Here is a 17,923-nt window from a genome sequence, read left to right as displayed (position 1 = left end):
CCCCTCGCACCACTCCTCCTGCTGCGCCACCAACCAACCTCCTCGAGCTGGTCCCTTCCTCTCCGCTAGCTTACCCCTCTCCTCCGTCTCTGGGCTGTATGAGCCGCATCTAGCCGGCAATCTCACGCTGGCACGCGCTTCACCACAGTATATCACCCAGCCCTCACCTTTTCTACATTAACAATAAACTTTTTCATATACAAGCACATTTACATTCAGCACTTCATATATTACACACAAATGTAGATACTATAAACTCTAACTTCAGACTGATTCCTACATGGCATTACACTCTCCCCCTGATGATTTCACTGTCATGAGATGTGGAGATCACCACTATATCGGGGCTTCCTTATGCATAAAAATGTGTTTTCACTTAGTATATCCAAAATACGGCCAGGATTTCACTATTCCGGAATGGAATACTAGTGGAATTTCATTGGGTATACCAAATTGATCATATATCAGTATTCTTGGGGGTCTACGTTTCCATTGTGGTTGTGGTGCCCATGGGCTATCTGTTACCCCCGTACCACCATCACCACTGAGTGCATGGTTAACAGGATGCTCAGGGTGCCCATCATCACTCCCCCATTCCACACTACTCTCATCCGCCCCCATTCTTGTTGGGAGAATTGGACTGCGGATTGTCATTACTATGCTCACTCGTCTGTTCTCCACCATCTATGGCAGGAAGAGGGTCCTTATTATAACACCCTGATCCCAAAGAATCATCGTAATCACCATTCACAGTGTGCTGGTCTTCTTTATCTTTCTCCATCTCAATAGTGGATGACCTACTAGGGGTACAATCCTCTCCTGTGTGCTGAGGCTCAAACTCCTCCCTGTCCCATCGTATATCATGAGCAATTGGTAATGTTAATATTGGTCCCTGGTTGAAACTCTCAGGCCTCAATTGATACACTGGGAGGTTAGATAACTGTTTCACGACAATATAAGGATTGGTTTTCCACTGATTATTTAGCTTCTGCCTTCGGCGTGCTCCTAGCAGTTTTATCAGTACTAGATCTCCTGGCAACAGGCGATGCTCCTTTACATGAGTATTATATCGTAATTTATTTCTCTCCCCCAGTTTCATAGCTTCCTGTTGTGCTAACTGATGGACTTCCTTCAGATGTTGTCTCAAATGCTTAATATATTGATTATGCGAGGACACTGGGGAGGTATTTATCTTTGTCCCCAAACTGGCATCTATCGGTAACCATGCTTCCCTGCCAAACATGAGTAAGTACGTAGAATATCCAGTAGCCTCATTCTTTGTGCAATTGTAGGCATGTACAAGATCATCCAAATACTGTTTACATTGAAGCTTCCTCTTAGAACTTAATGTGCCCAACATATTAAGTAATGTTCTATTGAACCGCTCGGGTTGGGGATCCCCCTGTGAATGGTAAGGTGTCATTTGTGACTTTTGAATTCCACAACATTTGCATAGCTCCTAGATTAACCGACTCTCGAAATCTCGACCCTGATCAGAATGTATCCGGGCAGGTAAACCGTAATGTATAAAAAACTTTTCCCAGAGTTTTGGCAATGGTGAGCGCTCTCTGGTTAGGGGTCACATAGTCCTGGGCATATCGGGTGAAATGATCGGTGATGACTAAAAGATTGCTGTCTTTTACCCCAGGACCCTCCAAAGCAAGAAAATCGATGCACACTAAATCCATTGGGCCCGAACTAACAATATTTACCAGAGTGGCAGCTTTCTCTGGGAGTGTTTTCCGGATGACACAATTCCCGCAGGTCTTACAATACTGTTCTATATCCTGATTCATGAAAGGCCAGTAAAACCTATCAGCAATCAAGTTTTGGGTCTTATCATAACCTAGATGTCAATATTCATCGTGTAAGGTGCGTAACACCTGCGGCCTAAATTTATTAGGCAAAACCAGTTGTACCTTATAGGTGCCATCCCCTCTCCTGGTACGCCGGTAGAGTATTCGTTGTCTCACTTGTAACCTCTTTAGTTGCCTGGCTAAAATTTATGACTTGGGGGACAAAGCCACTGTGACCCCAGTGGCTGAAGTACAGTCTAACCTCTTTAGAATAGGCATTAAGTCCTTATCAGCTTCTTGTTATTTTGCCATTTGCTCGGAATATACAACCTCTAGCCCATTCATAGCAGCTTTACTCAACCGGCAGTACAAAGGAGGGAGAGTGAACTCAGATACTCCCATAGACACTATGGCTGGACTGTCTGTCTGATGCAGGAGGTTGGCTTGATGACAAAGCCCTTTCACTGTGGCGGTGGGTACTTTGATCCATTCATCTCTGTAAGGAACTACCTCTCCATGCGGTCTTCTAGATAAAGCATCCACATCTGCGTTGGAAACCCCAGGCCGATATTTAATTATAAACTCATAGTTAGACAGGGCACACTTGCCACCAATGACCCGTGGCATCCAGCTTGGCGGTCGATTGGATGTACGTTAGGGGATTGTTGTCTGTATGCACAGTAAAGGGGACTCCATACAGATAGTCATGGAATTTATCCACGATGGCCCATTTTAACGATAGGAACTCTAACTTGTGGACCGGGTAATTCTTTTCTCCAGCTGATAACACCCTACTAATATAAGAGATGGGCTTTAGTTGGTTGTCTTGCACTTGATAGAGAACTCCCTGATTCAAGTATAAGACGCGTCAATGTGCACTTCATAAGGTAGCAAGGGATTTACATACACCGGCGAATTAGTCAAGCTCTGTTTTAAGCTATTGAACGCTTCACACGAAGAGTCCCATCTATTCCCAAATGGCTCATGAGGTTTAAAATAGCCCCTTATTTCGTGTGCCTAACAGTTTGCTTCTTGTTAAGTGGAGGGTAGCCCCTAGTCAGTTCAGTCAACGGTCGAGCAATCTTGGAGTAATGCGGTACACATTTCCTGTAGTAACCACAAAATCCTAGGAATTACCGGAGATCTTGGATGTTGTCGGGTCTAGGCCAATTTTGTACCACCACAACCTTATCCGGGTCTGTAGAAATTCCATGCCGACTGACGATATGGCCTAAATATTTAACCACTGACTGACAAAACTCACACTTTTCCATGGATAGCTTTAGTCCCCTGGCTTGAAGACAATTTATCACCTTTAATAGCCGGTCATTATGTTCCCCTAGCTTTCTTCCAAACACAATGACGTCACCCAAGTATACCAACACTTCTCAATAATTCATGTCCCCACCAGTTTTTTCCATCATTTGCTGGAATGTGGCGGGCACCCCTTTTATACCTTGGGGCACTTATTGGGATTTGATAATATCAACTGCATAAATCCTATAAGGAGAACCACTGTCTCCCCTGCAGACAATCCAGAGCTTCTTCGATCTTGGGCACCGCATATTGATCGGGTACTGTGCGGTTATTTAAAGTATGGTAATCAATACAAACTCTGATATCTCCGCTCTTCTTTCGGGCCACTACAATGGGAGAGGCATATGGACTCTCCGAATCAACTATCTCCTGGTTCTCGAGTAACCCCTGTAGATGTTTTCTCACATCTTCAAAATCAGCCGGCGCCAGTTGTCATGATCGTTCTCTGAAGGGGATATCATTGGTGAACTTGATAGAGTGTTCTACACTATGGGCAGTCCCTATATCCAATTCTACCTGAGATAATACAGATTCCCGCTGCAGAAGTCATTCCATCAACTTGACTTTACTTTCAGAGTCGATGTCACTGCCCTGAAAGCATCCTTCCAACAACTAAAACGTCGGAGACCTTTTCAGCTCCGAGTTATCAGCCATTTCAGATGTCATCAAGCTGTCATCCATCAGATTATTTATATGATAACATTCCAAAGGCCTCCTGAGATCTTGAACCTGTTTGTTACTCCAGTTCCGGAGGGTCTTAAAAGGATTTAAATTAGTACCCACTATTACGGGCAGTTTCCCATTATCTCCAGGGGAATCGGGACAAACTAGGGCCACTAGGGGAACGGTCTCATAAAGAGTGCTCAATCCTGGTTCAAAGGATATTCTGGTGATAATATATCCCAAGTAAGGATATTTTTGCTCACTAAGGCCCCATATGGTGAGGCCACTAAGAGGCTGAATAGTAATATCTGGAAAAAAATGTGCCCGATACCATGTCTCGAACACAATAGAGACCTGAGAGCCACTGTCCAGTAATTCCCCACACTCATGCCCATTAACCATGGCTTTGACCACTGGAGCCGGCCCCATAAAACTATCAGGGATATGGCCTGACCATAGAGCACTCCCCATGGCATAAACTTTTATAACTGGGGAGTCTGTGAGGGGGTCACAGGCTTCAGTTGTAGTTTTCCGCCGGTTCACGCCTCCAACAGTTGTATCCTCTGTTCTCACCATGGTTTTGGTTAGGGAAAGGACATTCAAAGGCCCGGTGCCCTACTTGGCCAAAAGCATAGCATACCAGGGGTGGCCGATTCTCTGCTCTCCAGTTCAGTCCTCTCCTGATGCTGGAAGGGCTGGAAGGCATATACTGCCTAGAACTGTTGTTAGTTTGAAGCTCAATCAATTGCTCGATTTTCTTATTTTGTTATTCTAGTAACATTAATAGCCTTTCATCCAAGGGAGGTTTGTCTGCCACAGGTAGCACTACTTTCACCTTCTTAATAGTCTTTTCCCTATTCTCAATTTGTACCTCTTCTAGCTTTACCTACCATACGAGCTCATTCAATGTAGGCGGGCTGGCCTTGAACAACATATATCGTAATTTTTGTGCCACTGGACTATTGGTCAAAGCCCCCTTGAGCACTTGCTTAATCCATCGATCATCAGCATGTTCTTTAGCTGGTCATATATTAAGTTATGCAGTCTGCAACATGCAATGCCCTCTCTTCCAATGCACTGAACTGCTGCTCTATATATCGGGCTTAATTTAACCTCAGTCACTATTACTATAATATATTGCAGGTATTATAGGGGCTCTTTATGCCAACCGTACTTGCTCCTAAAGGCACTTCTTCACTGTGTACTACTCTCTATATTCTGTAATGGATTTTGGGGGTAAGGGAAATGTTTCTGTAATTATCACTTACACCTCCAGGGGCTTACTGCAGCTAGCGGACACTCCCCTGACTCCTCCATGCTCTCCTTCCCCTCACCTTTCAGGCTTTCTGGCAGGGCTGACCCGTAATTTGCTCCGCCTTGGGGATGGATGTCAGTGCCTCAGGATAGATGTGAGTACAGCGCCAGACTATCTCAGCACAGACAAGGAGACTGACTGCTTGCCCCACCTCAGCTGCTTCCTTCAATGCCGCCACTGACTTGCCCTGCCTATCCACAATGTCGGATCCTCCACTGTATGGTATGCATCACAGATCTGGGCAGCGGCTCTGAGTCCAGAGGTGAGCGTTTGTCAGTATATGAAATTTCCACTACTTCCCCATCAGCCAGGGAATGGCATCACTGTCCGCTTCTCAGCCACAGCTGTCTCTGGTCACCGCGGTTCTTTCTTCCCTCGCACCACTCCTCCTGCTGCACCACCAACCAACCTCCTCGAGCTGTTCCCTTCCTCTCCACTCAGCGGCTATGAGTCCAGAGGTGAGAGTTTGTCAGTATATGAAATCTCCGCTACTTTCCCATCAGCCAGGGAACCAGAGGACGGCGTCACTATCTGCTTCTCAGCTGCAGCTGTTTCCGGTCACTGCGGTTCTTTATTCCTTGCACCACTCCTCCTGCAGCACCACCAACCGACCTCCTCTATTCTCGAGCTGGTCCCTTCCTCCATTTCTGGGCTGTACGAGCCGCATCTAGCCTGCAATCTCACGTGGCACGCGCTTCACCACAGTATATCACCCAGCCCTCACCTTAACTACATTAACAATAAACTTTTTGGTATACAAGCACATTTACATTCAGTACTTCATATATTACACACAAATGTAGATACTATAAACTCTAACTTCCTACTGATTCCAACATGGCATTACACACACAATGGGAATATTTAAGTGCATGCACACTTCCGTGGAGCGCACGCCGGGGCACCGAACGCCACAGGGGGTCACCTGCATGTAATTATGAGATTAGTAACAGCAGGGCCGGTTCTACCATTAGGCAGCTTTAGGCAGTTGCCTAGGGTATCAGGATCTGGGTGGGCAGCCCTGAGTTTGCTTATCACAAAATGAAGAATAACTCTAAAAGATGCCTCCTTGTTATACTGAATGCAGTTGGTGGCTGTTGCACTTCTAAGATGCGGCCTCCATACTTTCTCCTGAGGGGTTTAAAAGTGGGTACTGGTGTGTGTGGGTGGGGGGGGGGGGGGATCAGGTTGAAAATTTGCCTAGGGTGTTGAAAAACCTCGCACCGGCCCTGAGTAACAGGATTTATAGTTGCAAATGTGTGATTTGTGGTCGTGGATGACTCTTTGCTGCAGAGGTGAAGGTGACATGATGCTATGGTCTTTAACAGTAAGTCAGTGAACGAAGTCGACAGGCGGATAAGTCCATAATTCTTTATACTCAGAACTGCATTTGTTTGTTACTATGCATCACTAGGGCATGATTATTGCCTGTGCATTACACAATGAGATTCTATTTTTTGTGAGATGAGCTACCATTGTTCAATTTTTAAAGTGCCACACTGGAAGTAATTCAATAAAGGATTATTTATGGATGACTGGAGTGCCCTTTTTTGAAACTATGTGTATTATGGACATGTGGGGTACAGATTAAAGGGAGCACCAATGAGTACTTAAAGAAGAGAGTGCATTTGTCTGCAAAAACTATATATATATATATATATATATATATATATATATATATATATATAATGACAGCACTTAAGCATTAGTGTGGTGCCAGGTCAAAAAGTATTATAATATCACTCACTTTCCCATAGAGAATAAATGCAAAAACCAGCACTCACAATTCAGTTGAAAGCAGAAGAGGATTTATTCTTCAATACAAATCTATTAGTGATACATCCAACAACTGTGGCCCGAGCAAACACTTAGCAAACCAAACCCATGCTGTGGGAGGGCTCTCCACATGAGTAGTGTGCTCATTTGATGCCTCCGTGGGACGGAGAGTGTCAGCTGTGTAACTAAGGTAAACAGACCTTGCTCGGTTACGGCTGAGGCTGCATGTGTCCCAGGTGCTGTCAGATGATGCACATATGCAGATGCTGTCAGCATTAGTGAATGTGGCCACCGATCAAAGCATAAATAAACAATACTTCCTCACGTGCAGATGCCTAGTCAAAACACCCCTCGAGGCGGCCGCTCTCGTGGGGTTAAATATCCAATAAGCTAAAATGCAGATAACACAAGATGCTGCACAATAGTCATTGCTACACAAAAGAACCAAAGTAGATATGGACGTGCACCCGAAAGTGCGCATGCAAATAAGATTAATCCTCACCAAAGCTATCACATATATCCATCACAGTTATATTCATATACTGGTGATTACCAGCACTGGTGACCATGATTGTAAGGTAATGTTGTATTATCGGTCATTATGAACCTATGTGAATGGATACTTTGTGAGTAGAAGGTACATCTGAATATGATGATATTAAGTGGTGGTACATGACAAACGAGCCTGGGAACAATTGGTCCCTATAATGCAGTGGGAGAGGAAATATAAGTACAGCACCCAGTATTCTCAAGCCGTCACCATGCAAGGTACTGACTGGGCCCATCACTGCTTAGTTACCAAGATCGGACGGGATCGGACGGGATCCAGTGTGGTATGGCTGTATCCATCTCTCATTCCCCACATGTCTGTGTACCAAAGGCTCGCTGCCAGAGTACTCACCTACACTATTAATAAGAGGCATATCAGGATAACTGTCAATGCATGCAATCCAGGTGTTGTAGGTAATGTCCAAGATTAGAAGTCCAAATGAGTTGAGCATAATGGTTGTATCGAGATGAGTTATGTGTAGAGGCTACATGTTATACTGTAATAAAGGCATAAGCAATGGCTAAGCAGTTGCAGATAACAAAGAATGAACAGTATTGAACCAAATCACAAAAAGAGGCAGGATCCAAGTTAGAGCATAATGACATGCGGCGGTGCCAGCCTGATGGATTATCACAGGATTACTCCTGATGAGAAGTAAATAATCTACAAGACACACGGCGGTGTCGGTGTACCATCTCAGGTGCTCAAATGATAAAAAACAGGAACACATTACAGGTCACCCCATCTACAAACAATTTTTGTCATCATATGTTCGATACATTGATGACCTTTTTTTTTCTCTAGCATGGTGAAGAATCAGCTCTTTTGGCATTCATTGACCATCTAAACTCACTTCCCGGCACCATCAGATTCAGTCTCACATTAGCAAACTACAAATCATTTTTTTAGATGTGGCCATCACCAAGAAGGCAAACAAACTGATCACTAACATCTACAACAAAATTTCCGACAGGAATACTCTTCTGCTAGCATCTAGATTCCATCCTATACCCATCAAAAGAGGTTTACCATTTTCGCAACTACTAAGGGTATTACGCATTACTTCAGATCCCTCAGAGATGTCTTCAGTCCTACAGTCAATGAGCCAAAGATTTCTCGATCGGGGATACCCCAAAGAGGAAATTTAATCAGCACTGACTAAGATTGGACAAATACAGAGGGAAGATCTCCTCTGTAGCAAGTATGTCTCTTGCAATAAAGGACATGACAGACTGAATTTCATTAGTATGCATACCACCACCTCAAGCTTAATTCGCAATAAATTCTATGAACATTGGCATCTAATTTCTAGCGATCCCATTCTGGCAAAAGAATTACGTAACACACCCAGGTTTGCGTATAAATGAGGACCAAACCAGAAGGACCTTTTAGTTGTTGCTAATTTCTCCAAAAGGAAGACTAATAGAAGAATGAACTGGTTGTCCACCAAGCCCGAGGTATTCAAGTGCACTGGATGCCGGAACTGCCAATTCTTATTGCTTGGCAATCGTTTCACAAATCCATTGGACCACAAGCAGTACACCATTAAACATAGATTGGACTGCAACAGCAAATTTGTAGTGTATGTGCTCAAATGTCCATGCAAGCTATTTTATGTGGGGAAGACCAGCAGGATGCTGAAGGAAAGACTAAGCCAGCATCATTCAACAATTAAGAAAAGCACCGCAATGACTAGTATCTCCAGTGAATTTACCAATCTACCTGTAACAAAACACTTCAAGGAGGCACATCACACCATCAATCAGCTTAAATGCTGTGTTATAGACCAAATTCCGCCTCTACAGCGTGGAGGTAATCGTGACAAATTGATTCTACAGAGAGAACACCAATGGATCTATTGATTAAAAACATCAGCACTCAATGAGCTCAACGAAGAATTCCGTCTTGGATGTTTCCTTTGAACTATAGGATACTAGGATGACAGTACTTTGGACTTGTTTATTTTTCATAGGCACCGCCGTGTGTCATGCAGGGCCGAAACTAGGGGGGGGCTAGGGGGGCAGGCGACCTGGGCGCCGGATTGGAGGGGGCGCCGAGACCCCCTAACACCCGCCGCGGCACTTTTAGACTTTGAAACCCCCTTCTCCCGAGTGCCCAGCTCGGGGGGCGGGGTTTCGCGGAATGACGCGATTGCGTCGTGACGTCACGGCGCAAACGCGTCATTCCACGAAACCCCGCCGGAGGAGGGAGAAGGGGGAGCTGCGCAGACGAGGAGGGAGAGGCGGCTGAAGAGCGGCGAGAACCGCTTCAAATGTAAATCAGCCCCTCTCCCTTCCTCTCTCTGGGCGGGATGTACTAAGATGTTACGCTGCGCTAATAACCCTCTTACCGCTCTGAAGCATGTTAAAATCCTCCTCAGCCTCCCGGCGCTGTCATTCTTTCCAAGCAGTTTCTGCATCACGTGATACCTTCGTATTGTTTCCTGACTCCATTGGCTGTACTGGTCCTCCGCAGGCACTGTATGCACTATCGAAACATGATGCAGAAACTGCTTAGAAAGAATGACAGCGTCGGGAGGCTGAGGATGATTTTAACATGCTTCGAAGCGGTAAGAGGGCTATTAGCGCAGGGTAACATCTTAGTACATCCCGCCCACTCTCTCTCTCTCTCCCTCCACCACCTGCCGCAATGTGTAAAATGGGGACCTGTGCCTGCCGCAATGTGTAAAATGGGGACACTTGCCAGCGTACTGTGTAAAATGGGGACCTGTGCCTGCCGCAATGTGTAAAATGGGGACACTTGCCAGCGTACTGTGTAAAATGGGGACCTGTGCCTGCCGCAATGTGTAAAATGGGGACACTTGCCAGCGTACTGTGTAAAATGGGGACCTGTGCCTGCCGCAATGTGTAAAATGGGGACACTTTTTCCTGCCGCAATGTGTAAAATGGTGACACTTTTTCCTGCCGCAATGTGTAAAATGGGGACACTTTTTCCTGCCGCAATGTGTAAAATGGGGACACTTGCCAGCGTACTGTGTAAAATGGGGACACGTGCCTGCCGCAATGTGTAAAATGGGGACACTTTTTCCTGCCGCAATGTGTAAAAATAAGAATTTACTTACCGATAATTCTATTTCTCATAGTCCGTAGTGGATGCTGGGGACTCCGTAAGGACCATGGGGAATAGCGGCTCCGCAGGAGACTGGGCACATCTAAAGAAAGCTTTAGGACTATCTGGTGTGCACTGGCTCCTCCCCCTATGACCCTCCTCCAAGCCTCAGTTAGGATACTGTGCCCGGACGAGCGTACACAATAAGGAAGGATTTTGAATCCCGGGTAAGACTCATACCAGCCACACCAATCACACCGTATAACCTGTGATCTGAACCCAGTTAACAGCATGATAACAGAGGAGCCTCTGAAAGATGGCTCACAACAATAATAACCCGATTTTTGTAACAATAACTATGTACAAGTATTGCAGACAATCCGCACTTGGGATGGGCGCCCAGCATCCACTACGGACTATGAGAAATAGAATTATCGGTAAGTAAATTCTTATTTTCTCTAACGTCCTAAGTGGATGCTGGGGACTCCGTAAGGACCATGGGGATTATACCAAAGCTCCCAAATGGGCGGGAGAGTGCGGATGACTCTGCAGCACCAAATGAGAGAACTCCAGGTCCTCCTCAGCCAGGATATCAATTTTGTAGAATTTTACAAACGTATTTGCTCCTGACCAAGTAGCTGCTCGGCAAAGTTGTAAAGCCGAGACCCCTCGGGCAGCCGCCCAAGATGAGCCCACCTTCCTTGTGGAGTGGGCATTTACAGATTTTTGGCTGTGGCAGGCCTGCCACAGAATGTGCAAGCTGAATTGTACTACAAATCCAACGAGCAATAGTCTGCTTAGAAGCAGGAGCACCCAGCTTGTTGGGTGCATACAGGATAAACAGCGAGTCAGATTTCCTGACTCCAGCCGTCCTGGAAACATATATTTTCAGGGCACTGACAACGTCTAGCAACTTGGAGGCCTCCAAGTCCCTAGTAGCCGCAGGCACCACCAATAGGTTGGTTCAGGTGAAACGCTGAAACCACCTTGGGGAGAAACTGAGGACGAGTCCTCAATTCCGCCCTGTCCGAATGGAAAATCAGATAAGGGCTTTTTCAGGATAAAGCCGCCCATTCTGACACGCGCCTGGCCCAGGCCAGGGCCAAAAGCATGACCACTTTTCATGTGAGATATTTTAACTCCACAGATTTAAGTGGTTCAAACCAATGTGACTTTTGGAACCCAAAACTACATTGAGATCCCAAAGTGCCACTGGAGGCACAAAAGGAGGCTGTATATGCAGTACCCCTTTTACAAACGTCTGAACTTCAGGGACTGAAGCTAGTTCTTTTTTGGAAGAAAATTGACAGGGCCGAAATTTGAACCTTAATGGACCCCAATTTCAGGCCCATAGACACTCCTGTTTGCAGGAAATGTAGGAATCGACCCAGTTGAATTTCCTCCGTCGGGCCTTACTGGCCTCGCACCACGCAACATATTTTCGCCAATTGCGGTGATAATGTTTTTGCGGTTACATCCTTCCTGGCTTTGATCAGGATAGGGATGACTTCATCCGGAATGCCTTTTTTCCTTCAGGATCCGGCGTTCAACCGCCATGCCGTCAAACGCAGCCGCGGTAAGTCTTGGAACAGACAGGGTCCTTGCTGGAGCAGGTCCCTTCTTAGAGGTAGAGGCCACGGATCTTCCGTGAGCATCTCTTGAAGTTCCGGTTACCAAGTTCTTCTTGGCCAATCCGGAACCACGAATATAGAGCTTACTCCTCTCCATCTTATCAATCTCAGTACCTTGGGTATGAGAGGCAGAGGAGGGAACACATACCCTGACTGGTACACCCACGGTGTTACCAGAGCGTCTACAGCTTATTGCCTGAGGGTCCCTGGACCTGGCGCAATACCTGTCGAGTTTTTAATCATGTGGGAGACTTCTGGGTGAAGTCCCCACTCTGCCGGGTGGAGGTCGTGCTGAGGAAGTCTGCTTCCCAGTTGTCCACTCCCGGAATGAATACTGCTGACAGTGCTATCACATGATTTTCCGCCCAGCGAAGAATCCTTGCAGCTTCTGCCATTGCCCTCCTGCTTCTTGTGCCACCCTGTCTGTTTACGTGGGTGACTGCCGTGATGTTGTCCGACTGGATCAACACCGGCTGACCTTGAAGCAGAGGTCATGCTAAGCTTAGAGCATTGTAAATGTCCCTTAGCTTCAGGATATTTATGTGAAGTGATGTCTCCAGGCTTGACCATAAGCCCTGGATATTCCTTCCCTGTGTGACTGCTCCCCAGCCTCGCAGGCTGGCATCCGTGGTCACCAGGACCCAGTCCTGAATGCCTAATCTGCGGCCCTCTAGAAGATGAGCACTCTGCAACCACCACAGGAGGGACACCCTTGTCCTTGGTGACAGGGTTATCCGCTGATGCATCTGAAGATGCGACCCGGACCATTTGTCCAGCAGGTCCCACTGGTGCGTGGAATCTGTCGAATGGGATTGCTTCGTAGGAAGCCACCATTTTACCCAGAACCCTTGTGCATTGATGCACTGAGACTTGGCTCGGTTTTAGGAGGTTCCTGACTAGCTCGCATAACTCCCTGGCTTTCTCCTCCGGGAGAAACACCTTTTTCTGGACTGTGTCCAGGATCATCCCTAGGAACAGAAGACACGTCGTCGGAACCAGGTGCGATTTTGGAATATTGAGAATCCAATCGTGCTGCCGCAACACTACCTGAGATAGTGCTACACCGACCTCCAACTGTTCCCTGGATCTTACCCTTATCAGGGAATTGTCCAAGTAAGGGATAACTAAAATTCACTTCCTTCGAAGGAATATCATCATTTCGGCCATTACCTTGGTAAAGACCCGGGGTGCCGTGGACCATCCATACGGCAGCGTCTGAACTGATAGTGACAGTTCTGTACCATAAACCTGAGGTACCCTTGGTGAGAAGGGTAAATTTTGACATGAAGGTAAGCATCCTTGATGTCCCGAGACATCATGTAGTCCCCTTCTTCCAGGTTCGCAATCACTGCTCTGAGTGACTCAATCTTGAATTTGATCCTCTGTATGTAAGTGTTCAAAGATTTTAGATTTAGAATCGGTCTCACCGAGCCGTCCGGCTTCGGTACCACAACAGTGTGGAATAATACCCCGTTCCCTGTTGCAGGAGGGGTATCTTGATTATCACCTGCTGGGAATACAGCTTGTGAATGGCTTCCAAAACTGTCTCCCTGTCAGAAGGAGACATCGGTAAAGCCGACTTTAGGAAACGGCGAGGGGGAGACGTCTCGAATTCTAATTTGTACCCCTGAGATATCACCTGAAGGATCCAGGGGTCTACTTGCGAGTGAGCCCACTGCGCGCTGAAATTCATTGAGACGGGCCCCCCCCACCGTGCCTGATTCTGCTTGTAAAGCCCCAGCGTATACTGAGGGCTTGGCAGAGGCGGGAGAGGGTTTCTGTTCCTGGGAACTGGCTGATTTCTGCAGCCTTTTTCCTCTCCCTCTGTCACGGGGCAGAAATGAGGAACCTTGTCCACGAAAAGACTGCGCCTGATAATACGGCGTCTTCTCATGTTGAGAGGTGACCTGGGGTACAAACGTGGAATTCCCAGCTGTTGCCGTGGCCACCAGGTCTGAAAGACCGACCCCAAATAACTCCTCCCCTTAATAAAGCAATACTTCCAAATGCCGTTTGGAATACGCATCACCTGACCACTGACGTGTCCATAACCCTCTACTGGTAGAAATGGACAACGCGCTTAGACTTGATGCCAGTCGGCAAATATTCCGCTGTGCATCACGCATATACAGAAATGCATCTTTTAAATGCTCTATAGGCAAAAATATACTGGCCCTATCTAGGGTATCAATATTTTCAGTCAGGGAATCCGACCACGCCAACCCAGCACTGCACATCCAGGCTGAGGCGATTGCTGGTCGCAGTATAACACCAGTATGTGTGTAAATACCTTTTAGGATACCCTCCTGCTTTCTATCAGCAGGATCCTTAAGGGCGGCCATCTCAGGCGAAGGTAGAGCCCTTACAAGCGTGTGAGCGCTTTATCCACCCTAGGGGGTGTTTCCCAACGCACCCTAACCTCTGGCGGGAAAGGATATAATGCCAATAACATTTTAGAAATTATCAGTTGTTATCGGGGGAAACCCACGCATCATCACACACCTCATTTAATTTCTCAGATTCAGGAAAACTACAGGTAGTTTTTCCTCACCGAACATAATACCCCTTTTTTGGTGGTACTCGTATTATCAGAAATGTGTAAAACATTTTTCATTGCCTCAATCATGTAACGTGTGGCCCTACTGGAAGTCACATTCGTCTCTTCACCGTCGACACTGGAGTCAGTATCCGTGTCGGCGTCTATATCTGCCATCTGAGGTAACGGGCGCTTTAGAGCCCCTGACGGCCTATGAGACGTCTGGACAGGCACAAGCTGAGTAGCCGGCTGTCTCATGTCAACCACTGTCTTTTATACAGAGCTGACACTGTCACGTAATTCCTTCCAACAGTTCATCCACTCAGGTGTCGACCCCCTAGGGGGTGACATCACTATTACAGGCAATCTGCTCCGTCTCCACATCATTTTTCTCCTCATACATGTCGACACAAAAGTACCGACATACAGCACACACACAGGGAATGCTCTGATAGAGGACAGGACCCCACTAGCCCTTTGGGGAGACAGAGGGAGAGTTTGCCAGCACACACCAGAGCGCTATATATATACAGGGATAATCTTATATAAGTGTTTTTCCCCTTATAGCTGCTGTATAGTTAATACTGCGCCTAATTAGTGCCCCCCTCTCTTTTTTTAACCCTTTCTGTAGTGTAGTGACTGCAGGGGAGAGACAGGGAGCTTCCCTCCAACGGAGCTGTGAGGGAAAATGGCGCCAGTGTGCTGAGGAGATAGGCTCCGCCCCTTTTTCGCGGACTTTTCTCCTGCTTTTTTATGGATTCTGGCAGGGGTTAAATGCATCCATATAGCCCAGGAGCTATATGTGATGCATTTTTTTGCCATCCAAGGTGTTTTTATTGCGTCTCAGGGCGCCCCCCCCAGCGCCCTGCACCCTCAGTGACCGAAGTGTGAAGTGTGCTGAGAGCAATGGCGCACAGCTGCAATGCTGTGGGCTACCTTGTTGAAGACAGGACGTCTTCTGCCACCGATTTTCTGGACCTCTTCTGCCTTCTGGCTCTGTAAGGGGGCCGGCGGCGCGGCTCTGGGACCCATCCAAGCTGGGCCTGTGATCGTCCCTCTGGAGCTAATGTCCAGTAGCCTAAGAAGCCCAATCCACTCTGCACGCAGGTGAGTTCGCTTCTTCTCCCCTTAGTCCCTCGATGCAGTGAGCCTGTTGCCAGCAGGTCTCAATGAAAATAAAAAACCTAATCTAAAACTTTCACTAAGATGCTCAGGAGAGCCCCTAGTGTGCACCCTTCTCGTTCGGGCACAGAGATCTAACTGAGGCTTGGAGGAGGGTCATAGGGGGAGGAGCCAGTGCACACCAGATAGTCCTAAAGCTTTCTTTAGATGTGCCCAGTCTCCTGCGGAGCCGCTATTCCCCATGGTCCTTACGGAGTCCCCAGCATCCACTTAGGACGTTAGAGAAATGGGGACACTTGCCAGCGTACTGTGTAAAATGGGGACACGTGCCTGCCGCAATGTGTAACATGGGGACACTTTTTCCTGCCGCAATGTGTAAAATGGGGACACCTGTCTGCCGCAATGTGTAAAATGGGGTCACCTGTCTGCTGCAATGTGTAAAATGGGGAATGGGGACACTTGCCTGTCGTACTGTGTAAAATGGGGACACTTTTTCCTGGATATGAAATTTATGTTAGAAAAGGCAATTTTTCAGGTAAAAAAGTTCTGAAAGAGATATATATATATATATATATATAGACAAGAGGTGTAGTGCGGCACTCAGGAAGTAAAAAGCCGTAGACGAATTGGTATCAACGTTTCAATCTTATTAGATTGTCTTCAGGATACAAGTATAACAAATAAACAGTGACTTACCCAAACTTTATACCCCTCACCGTGTTTGAAAAACGGGATCGCGCCCTTCACCACGCTGTCGCACCCAGCATACAACAACGCTGTAATGGAAAGAGTAGGATATGATACAAAGTATAAAGCTCCACATAAAGTAAATGTAATATGATACTTTGTATCATATCCTACTCTTTCCATTACAGCGTTGTTGTATGCTGGGTTGCCATGGTTACTATACACACACAGGCTGGGTGGACGTGCGTCGCGTCTATACGCGATGACGTCACTTTAACGGGACACCGCCGGTGCGACAGCGTGGTGAAGGGCGCGATCCCGTTTTTCAAACACGGTGAGGAGTATAAAGTTTGGGTAAGTCACTGTTTATTTGTTATACTTGTATCCTGAAGAAAATCTAATAAGATTGAAACGTTGATACCAATTCGTCTACGGCTTTTTACTTCCTGAGTGCCGCACTACACCTCTTGTCTGTCTACACTTACCTTTGTGAGGGCACCGGGAGCAGTTATCTGGAACAGGAGTGCCGGCCACATGACTGTATATATATATATATATAATATTTTTATTCATTTATTTATTTATTTTTATTATTTTTATTTATTTATTGTAAAATATTTTTTTTTTTTTTGCGGGGGGGGGGGGGGGGGGGGGGGGGGTGAAATGACTACCTTGCCCCGGGTGACAAAAATCCTAGTTTCGGCCCTGGTGTCATGTATTAACTGTTTAAACACCACTAACGGTGCATTGGCACCGTCATCTGTCATCCAATGCATTCTTCTCACCTTCGAATCATGCTTTATGCAGAGGCACCGCCGTGTGTCCTTTATTTATCATTTGAGCGACTGAGATGGTGCACCGCCGTGTGTCGTTTATTTATCATTTGAGCACCTGAGATGGTGCACAGACACCGCGTGTGTCTTGTAGGTTTTTTACCTCTCATCAGGAGTAATCCTGTGATAATCCATCAGGCTGGCACTGCCGCTTGTCATTTATGCTCTAACTTGGATCCTGCCTCTTTTTGTGATTTGTTTCAATACTGTTCATTCTTTGTTATCTGCAACTGCTTAGCTGTTGCTTATGCCTTTATTACAGTATAACATGTAGCCTCTACACATAACTCATCTCGATACAACCATTATGCTCAACTCATTTGGACTTCTAATCTTGGACATTACCTACAACACCTGGATTGCATACATTGAGAGTTATCCTGATATGCCTCTTATTAATAGTTTAGGTGAGTACTCTGGCAGCGAGCCTTTGGTACACGGACATGTGGGGAATGAGAGATGGATACAGCCATACCACACTGGATCCCGTCTGATCCCGTCCGATCTTGGTAACTAAGCAGTGATGGGCCCAGTCAGTACCTTGCATGGTGACGGCTTGAGAATCTTGGGTGCTGTACTTAGATTGCCTCTCCCACTGCATTATAGGGAACTATTGCTCCCAGGCTCG

The sequence above is a fragment of the Pseudophryne corroboree genome, chromosome 4 (genome assembly GCF_028390025.1).
Source record: "Pseudophryne corroboree isolate aPseCor3 chromosome 4, aPseCor3.hap2, whole genome shotgun sequence".
Classification (NCBI taxonomy): domain Eukaryota; kingdom Metazoa; phylum Chordata; class Amphibia; order Anura; family Myobatrachidae; genus Pseudophryne; species Pseudophryne corroboree.
The sequence above is the reverse complement of the archived record's forward strand: the minus strand, read 5'-3'. Positions refer to the sequence as shown.